This window comes from Dendrobates tinctorius, unplaced genomic scaffold, assembly GCF_039654945.1.
Source record: "Dendrobates tinctorius isolate UK_male_01 unplaced genomic scaffold, ASM3965494v1 ptg000091l, whole genome shotgun sequence".
In the NCBI taxonomy this organism is placed as follows: domain Eukaryota; kingdom Metazoa; phylum Chordata; class Amphibia; order Anura; family Dendrobatidae; genus Dendrobates; species Dendrobates tinctorius.
This window is the reverse complement of record NW_027361759.1, coordinates 3,463,190-3,486,309: the sequence shown is the minus strand read 5'-3', so window position 1 is coordinate 3,486,309 and position 23,120 is coordinate 3,463,190. Positions and strand designations below refer to the sequence as shown.

Genomic DNA, 23,120 nt, shown 5'->3' with positions numbered 1-23,120 from the left:
GCAAATCGGGCAGATGGAGTTTTGCAAAGAAGCTAGAAAATGAAAGAGACCATTAGTCATTAGATTATACATTATTACTGACAAGTTATTACACACTGTCTATGGACTGTCCACATCTTATCTTCTATCTGTTCTTGTAATCCCCCATCATCCTTATCCTTCTGATCTTACTCACCCCTTTTATGATGTCAATGGTATTAGTGCACATCCCTGGTGGAAAATAAGGGATGTGCTCACGCAGAGACTGGTGGTACTCCTCCATTGAGCCTTCGCTATAGAATGGCCGGTTCCCTACACTCATCATATATAGGATGACGCCGAATGAAAATGAGTCTGCCAGGTGGTTGTAGCCTTCACGGTCCATTATCTGTGGAAACATGAGATTGGAGAGAAGCTGAATATACCGGGAACAGGATTTACACAAAGAGACTATGAGAATCGGTCTGTGATTAGATGTGAGCAGGATACATTGGGATCAGATTATCCCTCAATCCTACTATCGGGACCAGTCACAGAGATGTTCCTTACCTCTGGCGCTATGTAACCCTGAGTGCCAACAAATTTATTCACTATGCCATTCTCAAACACATTCATGGCTGATAAGCCAAAGTCGGAGATTTTGATGTGTCCGTTGTCTTGGAGAAGGATGTTCTCTGGCTTCAGGTCACTGCAGGGAGAAGGAGCAGACACTGATTGTGAGGATAATTCATGAAAATAACTTTCTACAATAGATATGTAAGGAGACAACAGAGAGTCACAGGTGACAGATTTATGGAGGTGAAATGATTACCTATGTATGACGCCGTGTTCATGCAGGAATTGGAGTCCGCACACCATCTCTGCCGCAAAGAGTGTAAGAGCTGATCGCGGCCGAGTGTCAGCTAATTATCATAGCTGACACCCGGCACAATGTGTCAGGGGCGGTCACGGACCGCCCCCGACACGTTAACCCCTTGCACACCGCGATCAAACACGATCGCGGTGTACCGGGGGTTAAAGGGAAGCATCGGCAGGGAGGGGGCTCCCTCCGTGCTTCCCTGAGCCCCCCACGGCAGCGTAATGTGCAGCGCTGCTGCGGGGGGCTCCTTTCCTGCAGGTCCCCGGATCCAATATGGCGACGGGGACCTCCGGGGGACTGCAGGAAGCTGGCTTCCTCGGTGCCTGCAAAGCGCAGGCATGAGGAAGCCTCTGCAGTGCCTGTGACAGATCGCTGATCTGTCACAGTGATCTGTGATGTGACAGATCAGCGATCTGTCACAGGACAGTTATGTCCCCCCTGGGACAATGTAATAAAGGAAAAAAAAAATAAAAAAAAAGTGTAAAAATAATTAAAAAAAAAAATCGCTAAATAAATTTAAAAAAAAAAAAAAATATTCCCCAATAAATTCATTTTTTGGAAATAAAAAAAAAAACCAAAACAATAAAAGTACACATATTAGGTATCACCGCGTCCGTAACGACCCGCCCTATAAAACTGTCCCAATAGTTAAACCCTTAAGCGAACCCCTTAAAAAATAAAAATAAAAAACGAAGCAAAAAATAATGATTTATTATCATACCGCCGAACAAAAAGTGCAATAACGTGCGAACAAAAAGACGCATATAAATATCCATGGTACCGCTGAAAACGTCATCTTGTCCCGCAAAAAACGAGCCGCCATACAGCATCATCAGCGAAAAAATAAAAAAGTTATAGCTCGCAGAATAAAGCGATGCAAAAATAATTATTTTTTATATAAAATTGTTTTCATTGCATAAAAGCGCCAAAACACAAAAAAAGACCTAAATGAGGTATCGCTGTAACCGTACTGACCCGAAGAATAAAACCGCCTTAAATTTTTCCCGCATCCGGAACGGCGTAAACGCACCACCCAAAAGAAATTCATGAAACGCTGGTTTTTGTAAATTCTGCGTCCCAAAAAACGAAATAAAAAGCGATCAAAAAATGTCACATGCCCGAACATAATACCTATAAAAGCGTCAATTCGTCCCGTAAAAAATAAGACCTCACATGACTCGGTGGGTCAAAATATGGAAAAATTAGAGCTCTCAATATGTGGTGATGCAAAAACTATTTTTACAATAAAAAGCGTCTTTTAGCGTGCGACAGCCGCCAAACATAAAAACCGCCATAAATAGTAAATCAAACCCCCCATTATCACCCCCTTACTTAGGGAAAAATAATAAAATTAAAAAAATGTATTTATTTCTATTTTCCCGTTAGGGTTAGAATTGGGGGTTTCCACTATTTGCGCACATCAGGTGCTCTCCAAACGCAACATGGCGTCTGATCTCAATTCCAGCTAATTCTGCGTTGAAAAAGTCAAATGGTGCTCCTTCCCTTCCAAGCTCTGCCATGCACCCAAACAGTGTTTTACCCCCTCATATGGGGTATCAGCCTACTCAGGACAATTTGCAAAACAACTTTTGGGGTCCTATTTCTCCTGTTGCCCTTAGGAAAATAAAAATTTTGGGGCAAAAATATCATTTTTGTGGGAAAAAAATGTTTTTTTATTTTCACGCCTGGGCGTTATAAACTTCTGTGAAGCACTTGGGGGTTCAAAGTTCTCACCACACATCTAGATAAGTTCCTTGGGCGGTCTAGTTTCCAAAATGGTGTCAATTGTGGGGGGTTTCCACTGTTTTGGTACATCAGGGGCTTTCCAAACGCGACATGGTGTCCGATCTCAATTCCAGCCAAAAAAGTCAAATGGCGCTGCTTGCCTTCCGAGCTCTGCCATGTGCCCAAATAGTCATTTACACCCACATATGGGGTATCAGCGTACTCAGGACAAATTGCACAATAACTTTTAGGGTCCTGTTACCCTTGGGAAAATAAAAATTGGGGGTGAAAAGATCATTTTGTGGAAAAAATATGATTTTTTTAATTGTACTGCTGTACATTATAAACTTCTGTGAAGCCCTTGTGGGTTCAAAGTTCTCACCACATATCTAGATAAGTTCCTTAGGGGGTCTAGTTTCAAAAATGGGGTCACTTGTGGGGGGTTTCCACTGTTTAGGTACATCAGGGGCTCTCCAAACGCGACATGGCGTCCGATCAGAATTCCAGCCAATTTTGCATTGAAAAAGTCAAACGGCGCTCCTTCCCTTCTGAGCTCTGCCATGCGCTGAAACAGTGGTTCCCCCCCACATATCAGGTATCAGCGTGCTCAGGACAAATTGCACAATAAGTTTTGCAGTCCAATTTCTTCTGTTACACTTGGTAAAATAAAAAAAATTGAACCTGAATTAATTTTTTTTGTGAAAAAAAGTTAAATGTTAATTTTTTTTAAATATTCAAATAATTCCTGTGACGCACCTGAAGGGTTAATAAACTCCTTGAATGCGGTTTTAAGCACCTTAAGGGGTGCAGTTTTTAGAATGGTGTCACTTTTGGGTATTTTCTATCATATAGACCCCTCAAAGTGGCTTGAAATGTGATGTGGTCCGTAAAAATAAAATGGTGTTGCAAAAATGAGAGATCGCTGGTCAACTTTTAACCCTTATATCTTACTAACAAATAAAAATTTTGGTTCCAAAATTCTGCTGATGTAAAGTAAACATGTGGGAAATGTTACTTATTAACTTTTTTGTGTGCCATATCTCTGTGATTTAAGGGCATAAAAATTCAAAGTTGGAAAATTGCGGAATTTTCAAAATTTTTGCCAAATTTCCGTTTTTCTCACAAATAAACGCAAGTTATATGAATGAAATTTTACCACTAACATGAAGTACAATATGTCACGAGAAAACAATGTCAGAATCACCGTGATCCATGGAAGCGTTCCAGAGTTATGACCTCATAAAGGGACAGTGGTCAGAATTGTAAAAATTGGCCCGGTAGTTAAGGTGCAAACCACCCTTGGTAGTGAAGGGGTTAAAAGTAGCAAAAATCCAATAACTGTCACTCAAAACTCGATGTCCGAGCCGTGTTCCTCAAAACCCTGATGCGCGTTTCGTCTGCAACTTCATGAGGATGCTATTTTTGCATGTATTAAGACAATTCATGTAGTGCTTTTTGATATATTTAGAGATAATTATGCATGAGTAGATTATAGATGTTTTTTTCATCATTATTATTTATCTCACATTGGTGGAGTTTTTTTCGCTAATCCGCATAATTAATTCCTCATGATCTACTGTGTTTAATGATGTCCTAGCCTAATTTGTTTTTTATTTATGGTAGGCAATTGCTTAAAAAGAATTTTGATATGATTAATATTTGATATTCTTAATAAAATTGCAATTTATTATTGGTTCTTGTGTATTTTTTTCTGTCTACTTTCTCTTGTAGTAGAGTTTTGAGTGACAGTTATTGGATTTTAATAGGTTAGAGTAGAGTAGGGTCTGGCCAAAAGAGTCTACCTTGTCGAGGTGGCGGCTTAAAAATTATTTTGGCTAAAACAAAAGATGCTGGCTATGTATGTGATCTGGTGTCTGCTGGGAACTGTTAATATCAGATTGGTGAGAACGTGGTACAGAAGATGAGTTTTAGCAAGAGCGGGCAGTGGGACTGTGTTGTTGTGTGGAGGCGGAGCTGGGGTGGAGCCTAGGTGGAATCTTAAGGGGGCATGAAAATTTTGCCAGTATGGGGCCCCGAAATTCCTAGTGGCAGCCCTGACCGCCAGGCCTCGGCGCCCACCACCTGCCAACGGTCCCTACTGCATGAAGCGCCTCTTTCACATAGAGGTTGTTGATAAACTGCAGTTTTCTAATTGGACTGATTGGAGTGAGTGGCATGAAACACCAGGACTTCACTGGCTCAGGGTTATTGCAATCAGGGCAAGCGATTCCCTAGTCCCTGATCACTGAGATCCCACCCATACTGAGCATAGAGTTCTGAGATGCCCCGTTAGATTGGAGCCGTGATACATGTTCACAGCCACACCACTCGTTGTCCATGGGATTTTCAGTGTGCCATAGAATGTGTGTGCCTGGCCACTATACTACGTTCAGTGTACCCACTGAAGAAGCAGGGCAAAACGTGTACGTCGGGGCAGAGGGTGCTATGGTAATCAGTTGTAAGTCACTGGTGAGAGGGAGGAGGGAGGGACCTTTTAACCTCTTGTGCTTCCTGTCCCCCATTAGGGCGTGGAGACGACCTCCTCCTATGCTGTCGTGGAAGGTTTCTAGAAACTGAATTACCGGTAAGTCTAATTCTATTTTGTTACCTTTTTCACCAAAATATCTCAGCAAAAGTAACAGTTAATGGAAGTGGTCATCAGAGATTGTTATTGGACTGATTGAAGGGGAGAACCGCAGCGTTAGAAGTCCTGTTATTATAGCTTCTAACCAATTCCTTTTCTCGGGGGGAACCATTGGTTTCATCTGCTTAAGCGCCAAAATACCTTGTCCAGGTCTTAATGATGATATCCATAAAAATAAAAAAAAAAGCAGGTCTGTATATGAGAAGAATCTAACCAAAAACAGCACAGATGTTTTATAAATGTATTTGTGCAATAAAGTTGTTATTAATTTGCAATGATAAAAGAAAGTGTATAAATACTGTCACTTTCTGTAGAAAAGAGCAGATGATGATTCCGCTCCTCGGGCCTTGGTTTGCACTTGTGCCCATTTTGGACATCCAGGTCTGGATCACACATGAGAGGAGAAGAGCAGGAATGTGTGACGTGATCTGTGTCGTTTGAGTTCTCCTGGATTCCTACAGCAACGCGATTAACCATATGGCCTTCTGTCTGACCATGGGCAGGAAGGCAAAGAAGCAGCCGCTTCCTTCCATCTGTCCATGGCCTTGTAGGTGAAGGAGCAGCCACTTCCTTCTGTCTGTACATGGCCAAGTAGGTGAAGGAGCAGCCGCTGCCTCCTGTCTGTACATGGCCAAGTAAGATAAGGAGCAGCCGCTTCCTTCTTTCTGTCCATATCCGGTATGTGGTGGAGCAGCAGCTTCCTTCTTTCAGTCCATATCTGGTAGTCTTCTCCATACCACCACATTGTAGATGAGTCGTCTAGATGGTGACATAGCAAGTATAGCTGAAAGAAGTCCTTCAATTTCAGCCTTTAATTACTTGCTATGTTGATCCAGAGGAAGGCGAAAAATAACCCTGAGGACTCGTTGTTGGATTATCCTCATATCAAGGGAAAAAAATTCCTTCCTGACCCCAAGTATGGCGATCGGAATAAATCCCTGGATGTTTGGTGCTCAAATCTATGTGGATGTTAAGTGGTGGAAGCTCGGTAGGTTTGTCACAGTTCGGTAAATCAGAAAGTCCAGTTTTGTTGTCTTATCCAATTAATATAAATCTTCATTCCTGGATGTTACTGGAATGGGGCTGATTGTTATCAGCCTAATAGTCCTGCTGTAAGAAGAGAAATATACACGTCTGAGAATCCGCTCCTCACATTCAGTATATACAGTGTACTGGGGGATATAACAATAAGAGGTATACTGGGTAAGTGCGTTACTTGGAAGTGACAACATTATGGATGTCTGTATGTGTTATACTTACATAGTAATATGGGAATGGTGGGTCGGATCTGCCGCACTCCACATCGCTCCAATCTATGGAGTGGAAGAACGGATGGGATCTGATAGATGATGTAATGGCAAATCGGGCAGATGGAGTTTTGCAAAGAAGCTAGAAAATGAAAGAGACCATTAGTCATTAGATTATACATTATTACTGACAAGTTATTACACACTGTCTATGGACTGTCCACATCTTATCTTCTATCTGTTCTTGTAATCCCCCATCATCCTTATCCTTCTGATCTTACTCACCCCTTTTATGATGTCAATGGTATTAGTGCACATCCCTGGTGGAAAATAAGGGATGTGCTCACGCAGAGACTGGTGGTACTCCTCCATTGAGCCTTCGCTATAGAATGGCCGGTTCCCTACACTCATCATATATAGGATGACGCCGAATGAAAATGAGTCTGCCAGGTGGTTGTAGCCTTCACGGTCCATTATCTGTGGAAACATGAGATTGGAGAGAAGCTGAATATACCGGGAACAGGATATACACAAAGAGACTATGAGAATCGGTCTGTGATTAGATGTGAGCAGGATACATTGGGATCAGATTATCCCTCAATCCTACTATCGGGACCAGTCACAGAGATGTTCCTTACCTCTGGCGCTATGTAACCCTGAGTGCCAACAAATTTATTCACTATGCCATTCTCAAACACATTCATGGCTGATAAGCCAAAGTCGGAGATTTTGATGTGTCCGTTGTCTTGGAGAAGGATGTTCTCTGGCTTCAGGTCACTGCAGGGAGAAGGAGCAGACACTGATTGTGAGGATAATTCATGAAAATAACTTTCTACAATAGATATGCAAGGAGACAACAGAGAGTCACAGGTGACAGATTTATGAAGGTGAAATGATTACCTATGTATGACGCCATGTTCATGCAGGAATTGGAGTCCGCACACCATCTCTGCCGCAAAGAGTCTGTGGAGTAAAAATGAAAGGGTGGATCAGTGGTTACATGCACAATCATACAAAGAACATGAGATCATCACATGTCCTTTTGATGTCATTATTTTTTCCTGTAGTCATTGTCCATTGCTCTAGGACTACAGCGGATTATTAACATTTAGTACAAGACATTTACCTTGTTGTCTCTGTGTTAAACAACATCAATTCTGCCATGTGGTAATACAGGTCTCCTCCAGCCATATAGTCCATGGATATAGCATAATTGGTTTGTGTCTCCATATACGCCCGCATGGACATTAGGTAGGGGCACCCAGCAGCCATTCTCATGACTTCTACCTCTGTAGAGAAAATGTCCTCCCTACAAGATCTTTTGTCCATGATCTTAATGGCCAGCAGTCCTTCATTGACCAGATCTGATGTCAAGATCACCTGGAGAAAAATCACAACAGATCAGACCAAAAGCTCATCGATTAATGTGTAATATGTCACTAGTTTATCCCAATTATCCTTACATATGAGCATCCTGTAATTAATATGTACATCCCTCCTGGGTATCTGTGCAAGATACATTGGTTGAATACGGAGGAGGATAAATTCACACTTACTTTGCCGAAGCGTCCGTGTGTAAGAACTTTCTGGAATTCAAGGCTGGCAAGGTCAATAGTATTTGGAGTGTTGACCATTTCTTTAATGGGAGAAATACAGATTTTAGCTTCACCAAGGTCTTCTGCTGGCATGGCTGCTATGTCACAAGGGATCATAAGGCTTCCATCTGCTGAGATGATACAAGATTATTAACCCCTTTGCAAATGCATAATGGAAATGTTTGTCATGATGTGCAGCAAATGTATGGAGCGGGCTCAGTAGCTGAGCATGCACCGTACCAGGCAGATGCTCCTGTATTACATAGCTGCCACCTGTGTTTTTTTTTTGTTTTTTTTTTTTGCATTTTTTTGGAGGAGCTGTATCCACCTAACAAATTGCAATAAAAAGATATCACAATGTTCTGTCTACCCAGGAAAGGTATCAATAAAAACTTCAGCTTGCCAAGCAGAAAAATCACACAGCTCCATTGAGTTATCAAAATCAAGAAGTTACTAAGTATTAGAATAATCAGGACATGGACCATTTTATAAATATAATTCCTTATTATCTGTTATAAACCCCTATGCATGTTCAGCATTATCATAGCTGCTGTAACTGATGTGGAGAAACATCTTGTGAGGTCATTTTCACCACAAATGAATGAACACAGTTGAAAAAATGGAAGAATCTTTTTTTTCCAGTTTTACCACATTTTGAACCTTTTTTTCCCTGTTTTCCAGAACATTGAGTGATAAAATTAATCGTGTCCTGAAAAGCTACAGCTTGGTCCAGTAAAAAACAAGTCCACATACAGCTATATTGGCAGAAAAATTAAAAAAAAGTTATGTGTTTTCGAAGCAGGGAGGTAAAAAACGGAATAAAGTCAAAACAAGGTTAACAAATAAAACTCTAGAGCATATATTATAATTTTAAACAGAATTATGTAAATGAGCAGGAAATGTCTAATATTTGGGCTTTCATTAATCAAAACTGTCCAATAGCAAAAAAGTTCCTGTTGCCCATAGCAACGAATCACAGCACAGATTCCATTTCTTAACATTCTATAGAACACTGCCACATGCGGATTATTTCTTCTGCACTGGTGTACCACACGGCCAATCCCTGATTGTAGGCTGGCGGTTTCATTTGGTATTTATGCACCTATGCAGCTGCCATTTTACTTGGGTCCGCTGCACCCTGGATTAGTGCAGATGCATTTAGGCCTGTCTGGTTTGTATCTGAATTTTTTGGAGGATTTTTTTCCTCTTTTTGAGGTTTTCATGTTAGAGTAGGACTGGCAAGTGTAAGGAACTTTGACGTTAGTTTGCCAGCTTCCGTATTAAGGCCTTAATTTCAACCAATAACTTACATATATTGATATGTTTTTTGTGCACTTTTTATATTTTTTCAGGGTGCAGTTGGGCCCAAATGGTTCTGCAAACTTGTGGCCTCTGTTCACACGGGATGCATTCTAGTTGGCACTGGGCAACCCCCTATATGGTGTTACTAAGAGGTTGTGAACCAGAAGCACTGCATTCCCTGTGTGAACACTGCCACATGCGGATTATTTCTCCTGCGCTGGTGTGCCACACGGCCAATCCCTGATTGTAGGCTGGCTGTTTCATTTGGTATTTATGCACCTGTGCAGCTGCCATTTTACTTGGGTCCGCTTCACCCTGTATTAGTGCAGATGCATTTAGGCCTGTCTGGTTTGTATCTGAATTCTATAGAACTATGAAAGCTGCATTGTGATTAGTTGCTATGGACAACAAGGGCAGTTTTTCTGCACTTTGGATAATTGTGGCCAGTACATAATATTAGGAGTATAATCCCCCTCACCCCAGTCTCCTTATACTGAACAGTTTCCATCTTACCTGGCTCCTCTTTATCCAGTGATGTGTTTGGTGGAGAATCACTCAGCTGTTTGTTCTCTGAGATGGAGATGTTCTCAGCTGATGTCCTGCACCTCCATAATGCACCATTCCCATTTATAATGGGTTTGGCATAGATGAGACCTCTTGTACATTGGACAACCCAGTCTCTGCTGTTCCTGATCCTCTTCTGGGCTGCCGCTCTTTGTAGGTTTGGTGTCTCCAGACTCTCAGATCTGGAGACTGTGACATGTCTGTGTGTTTCTTGTTGAACCTCTTCCAGCTCTAACTCTGCGTTGATGTTTCTCCGCTTATTGAGGATGTCATCTTTGTTCCTCCTCCGTATTTCAGGGACCAGATCTCCGATTTTTTTCAAGGAGCGTATAATGGCCCTCTGAAGCTCAGCGGAGGCAGCAGAGTGAGACTCCATGTGGGTCTCCTTATTCCTTTTTTCTGTAAAGATCTCATGTCTTTTGGTCTTTCTCATTTTCTCCAGAGTTTGACGTTTGGACGCCATTTCTGTGGCGTAAGTGTCCATGTCCGGTAGAGTAAAGTCTTTTCGCCCTAAAGCGAACAATGGTACCTGCTCTTCATTAATTCCTCTCTCCTCTCTCAGATTCCGATCTCTTTGGGCTCTTCTGTCTTTATTCATTTTGTAATCAGTTTTTGCTTCGTTTGTCACGAAAAACAAAAGGGGTTGCCTCACCCTTGGGAGTCTGTAAGGCAATGACTTTCCTTAGGCCGCAACAATGGAATATAGAATGTGATGATGACATCACATCAATTGTGACTTCGGTTTTTATTGTGATGTCACCATGAGAGAGATGATAGATAGATGATAGATTTTTTTTTTTTCTTTATAGATTGATAAATATAAAATTTTGCTTGTGTGTATGTATGTGTGTGTGTGTGTGTGTATATATATATATAATGTGCACTGTGCGTTCAATTTGTATTTTTGATGAAACATTTAATTATTCAACAACTACAGCGCTGTCGGTTAGTTCAAAGGGTTAATAAACCTAAACCCTGAATATTTAGGAAAATGTAAGTGAGGCTTGGGTCTTTTTTATGAGAATATCTATGTGCGGAATTATTATTGTTAGAATTCCTGGTAAATATTCATTTTAAAACAATCTTGCAGGTATTGTATCGTACAATTAACAGTAGATAACTGCACTACAGTAAAATATATTAATATATAGGATATTGCACTCATCTGCAGTATCAGAATTATGTGAATGCAGCAGAGATCAAAGTATACATTAATTCAAGAAAACAGTATACTCTTCTTGATCCATTTTATATTCAGAATCTCATTATTCCATGAATTTAGGGATCTGGAGCACATCAGGCTTTTCCTATTTTTTATTATTCTTATTATTCTTAGTAATGTTTTATTTTGTATTACTTATTGTCTATTTCTCTTTATTTTCTGTTTTTTCCTTTTTTATTTTTATTTTTTGTTTTTTAATTTTTTTCATGTTTATTTCTCTTTTAATTTTCTTTTCATTTATTCAGTGTTTTCTTGTTTTTTTTTTTTTTTTTCTCTTCACAATTTTTATCTGCTCCTAGCATAGTTATATTTTCCACCTTTCTCTTTTCTCCTGTTTTCTTTACAGCAAGGCTGTGTGCCCACGTTGCATTTTTGTAAGCGTTTCCGCAGCGTTTGAGCCGGATCAGACGCTGCAGAAACGCTTAAAAGAAGCTTCCCATTAAATTTAATGCATTTTTGACTTTATGTGCCAATGCATGCTTTTTCTTCCGCTCAGGAAACGCTTAGCGGTTAAAAACGCAGCATGCTCATTAATTTCCGCAAAGCTCCTCGTTTTTAGCTTTTTCCAATGTTCCCAGAAAAAGCGCGGGAAAAAACGCATAAAAAATGCGCGTTTTTTGTGCAAAAAAACCCGCGGAAATAAACCGTGTGTTTTCTGGGAAGGAGTCCGGTTTTCTGAGCGCTTAAAAACGCTAACGTGGGCACATAGCCTAAGACTACGTTCACACTAGGCGTTTTGCTGTGTTGTTTTTCACACAGATAGTGAATACACCCTCACAGACAGTAAATACTCCCCCAGGCAGCAAATACCCCCCACACAGTAAACACCACCCACACCCAGTAAATATTCCCCCACACACAGTAGAAACTCACCCAGGAAGCAAATAACCTGCACACATATTAAGCACACCCCCGCACACAGTAATACCCCCCACACCCAGTATATACCCCCACCACTCTGTAAATACACCCTCACACGCACTAAATTCCCCCCCCAAGTAGTAAATGCCCCCCCCAGCAATAAATGCCCCTCCCCCATCTTCGGTGTGTTCAGCTCCACCTACAATCCTGGCGTTTAGCGCTTCATTTGTACTTGTGTCTGTAAGATGTGAATACAATTGATTAGCATGAATTGGCTAATTTATGCGCTAAACTTTCTCAATTTTTCATATTCCTAGTGCAGTAATGCAATTCAATTTTAATATTTCATAATATAAAAATCAATGTGTGTGTGTATCACCAATCAATCACGAAGCATCTTTCATTTCACCAGAGCTGTTCAAATAATCTTTATTTTTTTTATCTTTACTTTTTCTATAGCGCTAACCTATTCCACAGCGCTTTACAGTTTGCACACATTATCATCACTGTCCCCGATGGGGCTCACAATCTAAATTCCCTATCAGTATGTCTTTGGAATGTGGGAGGAAACTGGAGAACCCGGAGGAAACCCACGCAAACACGGGGAGAACATACAAACTCCTTGCAGATGTTGTCCTTGGTGGGAATCGAACCCAGGACTCCAGCGCTGCAAGGCTGCAGTGCTATCCACTGAGCCACCGTGCTGCCCAAAAGAAGCTAAGCTGTGATTGGTTGCTATGACCAACAGTTTTCCTCACAAACAATCACTAAGCATCTCTCATTTCACCAGAGCTGGTTAAAAGTAGCTGAGCTGTGATTGGTTGCTATGCGCAAGTTTTCCCACTTGACAACACCTAGCATCCCCAGGAACATAAGCTCCAGCCATCGTCTGTCCCCCAGAAAGGAGCAGTAAGAACATGACAGAAATGAATCCCCCCCTCCCGTTTGGTATCATTAAGTGACACAAATGAATATAGGAAAGTGCACATATTAAATGTCATGTGGATTTAATATTTTCTCACAGACACTTCTATGCATTAATGATGTGTTACTGTGCTCTGATAATGTGAGTTTTTTTAAAGTGCTACTTTCCCCACAATTCACCTGAATATACCCATATAACACGTAATTCTTTTCCCATAACAACCCATTAAATATGATACTATACTGCATACAGATGCTGTACATCCATGACCAACTCAGCCGGACAAATTACAAGTTGACGGTGCATGAAAATGTGTGTGAAGGTTTCTCTACTGTACTAATGTATAAGGTTTGTGCCTGTCCATTGGTGAAAAGCATGACTGATATTTATGGTGGCAGATAAGTGAGATTATCAACCTGATCAGTAGAAAACCTGGGATCTTGCTGAACCTTGTTTCTGTGCAATTTCACTATTCTACTTTTACTGACTTTGACTAGATGATTTGAGATATTAGGGGTAGTAGTCCGGTAGCTCTGGCTGGCAGCGCCGGGCTCTTCAGCTAGTATTTCATATTTGCATGCTATGGCGCTACAGTGCTGCTTTATTTGTTTTATTGTATATGAGTTGGTGACTCTAGATAAGCACATGTTAACACCTAGTTTAGATTTGGATGTGACTGTCAGTTTCTTGATTTGTATTCATTAGCCTTCTCACTGAGGACTCCGCCTCTTAGCCTCAGGCATTTTTAATCACATCAGGACCCTACCCCTCCACAGAGATATAGATTTCAGTCCAAGAGAGGATTCACATTAGGTTTCCATACAGATGAAGACTTTAGTCTAAGAGAGGATTGACATTAAGTTAGGTCCTGGAAACAAGAATCACCTTAACGTGGCTTCCAGGTACACATGAATTGGCCAATTTAGGCGCTAAGCATCCTCAATTTATCATATTTCTACTGCAGTAATGCAGTTCAATTTTTATATTTCATATTTGCATGCTATGGTGCTACAGAGTGCTGCTTTATTTGATTGTGACCTAGTGGACTCGCCCATGACTACCACCCCGTGCCACCTTGTTACAACTGCATATGAACAGAAAGGGACTGCACATGATGAAGTGGGGGGAGAATGGGGGGACTGTAAATGATGAAGTGAGGGGGAGGGAGACTGCAAATGTGAAGTGAGTGTCACGATGACCCGTCCTGTGTGACGCGACCAGCAGGCCGGTAACTAAAACAAGACGCGGCACGTGATACTGTCCTGTGTGACACGGCCCGCAGGCCGGTAACTAAAACAACAAGACACTGGGAAAGGGGAAACAGTTACAACGGTGGGCCCTGCGATAGGTAAAGGGGACGTGGAGACCTCCTGCACTCCCCTGAGTCAGTGTCCCTAATGCTCCTAACGTTCCCTATGCCGGTTCCACACCGGGCGCCAATCAGGAACCTGTCGCCCTAGCACACCCTACACCTATCCCATGCTAGGGAGCTGGGTGGCGCAGGCACTGGCCCCACCGCTGTGCTAATACACACTAAGGAAGCACAAACAGGAAACACCATTTAGCTTTACTCTGTTGCTCTTGCTCCTGGCAACAGAGTCCACCACCAGAATGCAGGTTTTCCTCCTGAATAGCTGCCACCAAGCTTTGTCAGAGCTGCAAGGAAATCCCCTCTGACTCCTTCCTCTGACTGAGCTGCCAGGTCCTCTCTCTAGATCCTTCCTCCACCAACGATGGTTGAAATGAACACTATCACCAACACTGATTGCAACACCTGTGACTCTTTTATAGCAGAGCCAGAGCTATCACACCTGCATTATAATCATGTGCACTTAACTGAAGAACCCAGATTGCAATGACACTCACCACCACCGGGGGGCAAACTTAGAACAAAAGACACCACAGTGCAATAATCCTAATGGCCACCGGGGGCAAAAACTAAACTTAAGAACAGCTTAAGAAATAAAAAAGGTTACCAGTGCTCTTTATCAGTCCTGATCCAGCATGGATCATGACAGTGAGAGGGAGGACAGTAAATGATGAAGTGAGGGGGACTGCAAATGATGGAGTGAAGGACTGGGTACAGCAATTGAATTAAAGGTGGTGGATGGGGAGAGCAAATGAGGACCTGGGGAGAGCAAATAATGATGAATTTTGAGGGTGATGGGAGTCAATGATGTATTGAATGTGGAGGAGAGCAGCTGACAATGAATAGAGGGTGGGAGAAAGAGAAGACAGGACAATGAATTGGGGCGGAAGGGGCATGTAAATATAATGAATCGGGGGAGAGGGAGGCACATAGTGGGGGCGTTGAGGATGCAGTGACTGGTAATGAATTGGGGGGGAAAGAGACGGGCTAATTAATGTATATATTAGGTGGGGAAAATGGCTATTTGTAGTTAGTGGGGGCGCAGTGGTGGATTATAATTTATATTTGGAATGGTGGATTCCATAATAACTAATTACTGTATATATTAATGATGGGGACACGCCTGTATTCATATGTGTAGTGTAGAAGAAAGGGAAAAAGTGGGGAATGTCCTCTGGAAGCCGGGCTCTAGGTAACTGTGTTATTTTATGCAGAGACAAGTCCTGGCTGGAAGAAATTATGGCGATCTGCGCTGCATGAAAAAGACAAGCAAAGATGACGGACTTCAGGTAGAGACGTCACTGGTGAGTCAGCGTGTTACCTGTACAGTGGCACTATACACTCTATTACCTGTTCACTGTACACTATATACAGAGCTCGTGTATATAAAGTCACTGGTGATCACTGTATTACCTGTACACTATATACTATATACAGCGCTCCTGTGTATAATGTCAATGGTGATCACTGTATTACCTGTACACTGACATTATGTACAGAGCTCCTGTGTATAGTGGCATTAGTGTTGTGTTCTTTATTAATGATCAGTATTGTAGTATTTGGTCACTATGTGGTGGTAGTATGTGATCTGGTCATGGAATGGAGGTCTTTGTTCCTTGTAAGTGGTATTATTTGGTCACTGCGGTGGTAATATATGGTCTGGTCATGGTGTGACGGTTTTTGTCCCCTGTATGTGGTATTAATGGTCATTCTAAAAGATATATGTGACTCATTCCCTTAAAGAAAAATAAATAAAAATAGACCTAAAAAGAGTTTTGGATATTTTAAGAAATGTTTAATAGGTTAGAGTAGAATTAAATCAATTAATGATCCAAAAATAACTTGTGTTATTAACCCCTTACCTACAATTGACGTAATATTCCGTCCATGTGACCATGGACCTAATTACCATGGACGGAATATTACGTCATCGCGATCAGCGGTGCCCACGTGGTGAGCGCCGCTGATCGCGGCCGAGTGTCAGCTAATTATCATAGCTGACACCCGGCACAATGTGTCAGGGGAGGTCACGGACCGCCCCCGACACGTTAACCCCTTGCACACCGCGATCAAACACGATCGCGGTGTACCGAGGGTTAAAGGGAAGCATCGGCAGGGAGGGGGCTCCCTCCGTGCTTCCCTGAGCCCCCCACGGCAGCGCAATGTGCAGCGCTGCTGCGGGGGGCTCCTTTCCTGCAGGTCCCCGGATCCAATATGGCGACGGGGACCTCCGGGGGCCTGCAGGAAGCTGGCTTCCTCAGTGCCTGCAAAGCGCAGGCATGAGGAAGCCTCTGCAGTGCCTGTGACAGATCGCTGATCTGTCACAGTGATCTGTGATGTGACAGATCAGCGATCTGTCACAGGACAGTTATGTCCCCCCTGGGACATTGTAATAAAGTAAAAAAAAATAAAAAAAAAATGTAAAAATAATTTTAAAAAAAATCGCTAAATAAATTTAAAAAAAAAAAAAAAAAATATTCCCCAATAAATTCATTTTTTGGAAATAAAAAAAAACCCAAAACAATAAAAGTACACATATTAGGTTTCACCGCGTCCGTAGTGAACCCCTTAAAAAATAAAAATAAAAAACGAAGCAAAAAATGATTTATTTTCATACCGCCGAACAAAAAGTGCAATAACGTGCGATCAAAAAGACGCATATAAATATCCATGGTACCGCTGAAAATGTCATCTTGTCCCGCAAAAAACAAGCCACCATACAGCATCATCAGCGAAAAAATAAAAAAGTTATAGCTCGCAGAATAAAGTGATGCAAAAATAATTATTTTCCTCTTCGCCACGACAACACCCACTGAGAGAGGGGATCCGCCCCCGGAACAGGAAACCTACAGAGAGATAAATGGGGCGGTCCCCCTCGCTCCCTCAGTTTGGTTTCCTGTTCCTGGAAAGGAACCCGCAGAAGAGGATACCTGGTCTGGTAGCCGCCTGCGTGCATAATATGAGCAGCAGGGGCCCCAGGACTGGAAGCAGCGTCGGGCGGAGAGGCGAATTTTTCCCCCCCCCCCAGAGCTGGTAATGCAGGTGAGGCCGGAGGAGAAAAAGTGCCAAGGCTCACTAAAGGGGACGGTGCATATACCTCCCCCCCAGGAAGGGGGAGAAGCGCATTACATATCCCATGTATCCGGGATGGCGGTGGGCCCGGGACAGAGCAGAAGAGCCTGAGGGCCCAGCAAGTGGGGAGCGCATCGTAAGTACCAGGAGCGCGCCCCTCCCGGGAGAAAATCGGAAGGGCCTGAGCGCTCTGCCAGGCAGCGCTACGGGGATCATACCTGCTGAAGGGGGGCGGCCGGGCGCATAGGGGTCAGGGTCCGGCGGCCGCTGCATAACCGCTTCCTGCGGCGCTCCCAGGCAAAGGCGACCCGGAAGTGGTGGGACCACTTCCGGGGTCAATACAGGAGGTGGCGATCGCGGGGAAACGCCCGCGCATGCGCAGAGAAGAAAAAAAAAAAAGGAACCTATAAAAAGAAGCCCACGAGCATAGCGCCGATGCGCAGTCATGTTAAAAAGAAGCCCACGAGCATAGCGCCGATGCGCAGTCATGTCATCCATAGATGACCCAGCTTCGCTCCCGTTGAATCAGCCAGTGGAATCCCCACATGGCAGCAGACAAAGCGGTACTACAAGGAGAAGTAGTAGCACCAGAAGAAGTGGCAGCTCCAGGAAGGAATCTAGTGGACCTTCCAGGCAAGGCGAGCCCTTGGAGAAAAAACTTAAAGAGAAAAAAACGTCCCTCGCCCAAGCCTGAGTCACGGACCCCGCAGCCGGTAGTTACTGACGAAACTCACGAGTGAGTGTTTTTAGTCAGAATAAATGACGTTCGCTTGTTTCTGGTCCGCACCCCCCCTTTTTTTAGGCCAAAAGAACGGAGAAGGCGAAAAATAGAGAGTGTTCCTTATGTTCTCATCCCCTCCCAGACGGCCTCCCTAAGAGACTATGCCAGTCGTGTGTTGAGGAGGCCTTACAGGAGGAATCCTCGCGGAAGAAGGAGGATATCCGAGCGATAATTAGAGAAGAGCTACGGGCCTTAGGCAGCTCCAGGAGTCTGGGAGGTCACTCCGTGAGAGAAATAGGTTCACCAAGAGGGGGAGTTTCGCCGGCGTCAAACTCATCGGCAGAAACTGGGGATCTAGACTCTGATAGATCCCAGGAATACCCTTCCTCAGAGGATGAGGAGCAGACGTGTTTCCCTACAGACAGCGTCAGCAACTTGGTTAACTCGGTCCGGAATACCATGGGGCTACCAGAGAGTAGGGACCCCAAGACTCCGCAAGACACAATGTTTTCAGGCATTTCCCGTAAAAAGGTCCGTGCATTCCCAGTGGTCCCAGCTATAAAGGAGCTAGTAAAAAGGGAGTGGGAGAAACAGGGGCAGAGAACCTTCCTCCCCTTAACGTCAAAGCGTAAATATCCTTTTGACGACGAGGAATTGACGGCTTGGTCGAGAGCCCCCAAGGTGGATGCGGCAGTGGCCTCTACCTCTCCTAGATCCTCCCTGCCGGTAGAGGATTCAGGAATGTTGGCTGACTGATTAGATCGTAAGACCGATACACTCCTTAAACGATCCTGGGAAGCATGTACGGCAGCTTTTAAGCCCGCAATAGCAGCCACGTGCACGGCAAGGTCAATGTTGGTGTGGCTGAATGACCTAGAGGACAATATTAAGAATGGAGTGGCCAGGAGTAAACTCCTGTCCTCTATGCCCCTCATTAAGGGAGCAGCTGCCTTCCTCTCCGATTCCTCAGCGGACTCTCTCCGTTTATCCGCTAGAGCAGCAGGACTAACCAATGCAGGCCGGCGGGCCTTATGGTTGAAGGGGTGGAAAGGAGACACACAAACAAAAACTAGACTGTGTGCTATACCCTGCCAGGGTAAGTACTTATTTGGTACGGAACTGGACGAGATCTTAACAAAAGCGGGGGAGAGAAAGAAAGGTTTTCCTAACCCGTATATTCCCTTTAATAGGAGGGCCTACAGAAAACCGCCGTTTGGCAAAAAGAAAGACTTTAAACCCCAGGATCGCTGGGGAAATAAGGACCCCAAACAAAGGGGCAATCTGTTCGGAAAACGTCCCTTCAGAGGAGACAGGTTCCGCTAATACCAGTACACCAGTAGGTGGCAGACAACTGAAATTCAGCCACCAATGGGGGAAGGTAACATCAAACCCATGGGCCATTGATATCGTCTCATCGGGCCTAAAACTAGAATTTGTTCGGCACCCACCGAACCTCTTCCTATTGACTTCCATGAAATCCCAGATACAGCAGGAAGCACTAGAGATGGAGATTGCAGTACTGCTAACTAAACAGTTCCTGATAGAGGTCCCAAGGGACGAAAGAGGAATGGGTTTTTATTCTCCTCTATTTTTAATCCCAAAACCAGATGGCTCTTTCAGGACTATAATAAATTTAAAGAAGCTTAATACCTTCTTGAGGCTGAGGCCGTTTAAGATGGAGTCAATAAATTCTGCAATAAAACTTTTGTTTCCCAGGTGTTATATGGCAGTCTTGGATCTAAAGGATGCCTATTACCATCTCCCCATATTCCGAGAGCACCAGAAGTTCCTGCGGGTAGCGGTCTGGTTCAAGGGTCGGATTCAGCATTTCCAGTTTGCGGCAATGCCATTCGGGCTATCCATGGCTCCTCGGGTATTTACCAAATTGATGCTGGAGGTGATGTCGTATGTAAGACTGAATGACACCCTAGTGATCCCTTACTTGGACGACCTACTAGTAGTGGGGAATTCTGTTTCTCAGTGTGAGACAAGAATGGCTCAGATTATCTCATCCTTACAAACACTGGGCTGGCTAATTAACTGGGAGAAGTCCAGGCTAGAACCAGTGACCTGTCAGAGGTTCCTAGGCCTGCAAGTAGACTCCGTAAGCCAAAAATGCTTTTTACCAGGCGCTAAAGCTGTGGCTATAATCAATAAGATACAAGATACTATAGGAAGACCCGTAATATCATTGAGACCGGGTATGTCCTTGCTGGGATCCCTGATATCGTGCATCCCGGCGGTGCAATGGGCTCAATTCCACTCCAGAAAGCTACAATGGGCTATTCTGCAGGAAACAGATTGCAGGGACGGTTGGAAGGGAAGATGTCCCTATCGCCGGAAGTGGTTAATTCCCTAGAGTGGTGGTTGAATCCTACCAATTTGTCAAAGGGAGTGCAATGGTGGGTAACTCCCTCCAAGGTGCTCACCACGTATGCTAGCCCCTTAGGTTGGGGGGCCCACCTGGATGAGCACATGATACAAGGCCGGTGGCGTAAACATGAAATAGAAACCTCCTCTAATGTAAAGGAGCTAAAAGCAATTTACTATGCGATGTCTCAATTTCTCCCGCAGTTAAGAGGAACCCACGTGAGGGTCCAGACAGACAATACCACCGCAGTGGCCTATATAAACCGACAAGGAGGTACGCGATCGGGACCGTTGATGTCTATCGCGGAAAAGATCCTAGAGGTGGCCGAGGTACATCTTCACTCCTTGTCGGCACTCCACATAAGAGGAGTGGACAACTCTCAAGCAGACTATCTCAGTCGACGGGTCCTATATCAGGGCGAGTGGGTCCTCAGCAGGCACGTCTTCGAGACGATAGCGTCAGAATGGGGCAGACCAGAGATAGACCTGTTCGCGACCAGAGCCAACAGACGTGTAAAAAGGTTTGCTTCGCTCTACAGGTCAGACAACCCAAACATTCTAGATACCCTCCAAGCACCCTGGACATTCCAGCTAGCCTATGCCTTCCCTCCAATGGTTCTGCTGCCAACATTAGTCAGGAAAATAAGACAAGAGAGGGCGAGGGTCATCTTGATAGCCCCGTTCTGGCCCAAGAGGCCGTGGTTTTCCTGGCTGAGAGCCATGTCGATAACCGACCCGTGGATCCTGCCGCTGCACCAGGATCTTCTCTCGCAGGGACCCTGCTACCATCTACAGGTCAAAGCACTACACCTAGCGGCCTGGAATTTGAAAGGGAACTATTAAAGCAGAAAGGCTTTCGAAAAACCTAATTAATACCCTGCTACAAAGTAGAAAAGAATCTACAACAAAGATATACGCCAGGGTGTGGAGGAAATTCCTGACCTTTCACCCAGCAGCGCTAGCCGGTGAACCACCCATTACGGCCATCTTAGAGTTTCTTCAAAGAGGCAGAGAATTGGGCCTCTCAATAAATACTCTTAAAGTCCATATATCGGCCCTAGGAGCCCTATTTAACTATAACATGGCAGCAAATAGATGGGTGACCCGTTTTGTTTCAGCCTGTCAACGATCAGAACCGGTGCATATTCCTCGGCTTCCGGCATGGGACCTTACTCTGGTCTTGGATGCCTTTACTCAGGCCCCGTTTGAACCCATAGATTCAGCATCAGTGAAGTGCCTCTCATTGAAAACGGCTACACTAGTGGCTTTAGTATCAGCTAGAAGAGTAGGTGATCTTCATGCTCTATCAATAGACCCTCCGTTCTTGTCAATAACACGAGACAGACTGATTTTGAAGACAGATCCGTCCTACCTTCCCAAACGGGTAACTAAATTCCATAGGTCTCAGGAGATATGCCTACCTTCCTTCTACGAAAACCCGTCAAACCAGGACGAGGTGAAATATCACACCTTAGATGTGAGGAGAGCTGTACTAGCCTACCTTGATAGGACCAGTCCCTGGAGGCAGAGTAGGTCTCTTTTTGTCTCCTTCCAGGGCAACAGAAAGGGGTCTGGAGTTACAACAGGCACATTATCCAGGAGGATCAGAGATGCGATCATAATGGCATATTTGGCTGGGGATTAAGGCGCACTCTACTAGAGCCATATCATCCTCCTGGGCCGAGAGGGCAAACGTCCCAATTGAACAAATATGTAAGGCGGCAACCTGGTCTTCTCCATCTACCTTTTATAGTCACTATAGACTAGATTTATCCTCTACCGAGGATCTGTCTTTCGATAGATCTGTCCTTAACACGGTGTGCCCTCCCAAGTGATTATCTCTGGAAATCTCTCAGTGGGTGCTGTCGTGGCGAAGTGGAAAAACTGGATTACTTACCGGTAATACTCTTTTGTAGAGTCCACGACAGCACCCGCTCACTTCCCTCCCGTAAAATTTTTTTCACATGGGTCTCCTTGGTGGGCGGAGATTGTAATTAAGATTTTATACGTGGTTAAACTTAGCAAACTTAGACGATGTAGGCGTAAGATAGATGAATCGCCCAAACAAATTGACTAAAACATGTATGGCGGTTCCTCCGTTGTTCTCGGTAACACAAACTGAGGGAACGAGGGGGACCGCCCCATTTATCTCTCTGTAGGTTTACTGTTTCGGGGGCGGATCCCCTCTCTCAGTGGGTGCTGTCGTGGACTCTACAAAAGAGTATTACCGGTAAGTAATCCGGTTTTTTTATATAAAATTGTTTTCATTGCATAAAAGCGCCAAAACATAAAAAAAACCTAAATGAGGTATCGCTGTAACCGTACTGACCCGAAGAATAAAACCGCCTTAAAATTTACCGCACCCGGAACGGCGTAAACGCACCACCCAAAAGAAATTCGTGAAACGCTGGTTTTTGTAAATTCTGCGTCCCAAAAAACGAAATAAAAAGCGATCAAAAAATGTCACATGCCCGAACATGATGCCAATAAAAGCGTCAATTCGTCCCGTAAAAAATAAGACCTCACATGACTCGGTGGGTCAAAATATGGAAAAATTAGAGCTCTCAATATGTGGTGATGCAAAAACTATTTTTACAATAAAAAGCATCTTTTAGCGTGCGACAGCCGCCAAACATAAAAACCGCCATAAATAGTAAATCAAACC

At 43.8% G+C, this 23,120-nt stretch overlaps 1 protein-coding gene across 7 annotated transcripts in view; it reads left to right on the top strand.

Annotated features, from left to right (window-relative positions):
* LOC141098413 (putative protein ARB2BP) overlaps positions 1–23,120 on the top strand; it is a 99,599-nt gene that overhangs the window by 25,715 nt on the left and 50,764 nt on the right. For 4 of the 7 annotated variants that reach the window (XR_012234225.1, XR_012234226.1, XM_073586185.1 and 1 more), the window contains exon 2: positions 5,089–5,147. The gene's annotated coding sequence lies outside the window, so the exon portion shown is untranslated. Of the gene's footprint in view, positions 1–5,088; positions 5,148–15,506; positions 15,597–23,120 lie in introns of all 7 variants that reach the window. The other 3 variants (XR_012234223.1, XR_012234224.1, XM_073586183.1) reach the window with 1 other exon arrangement.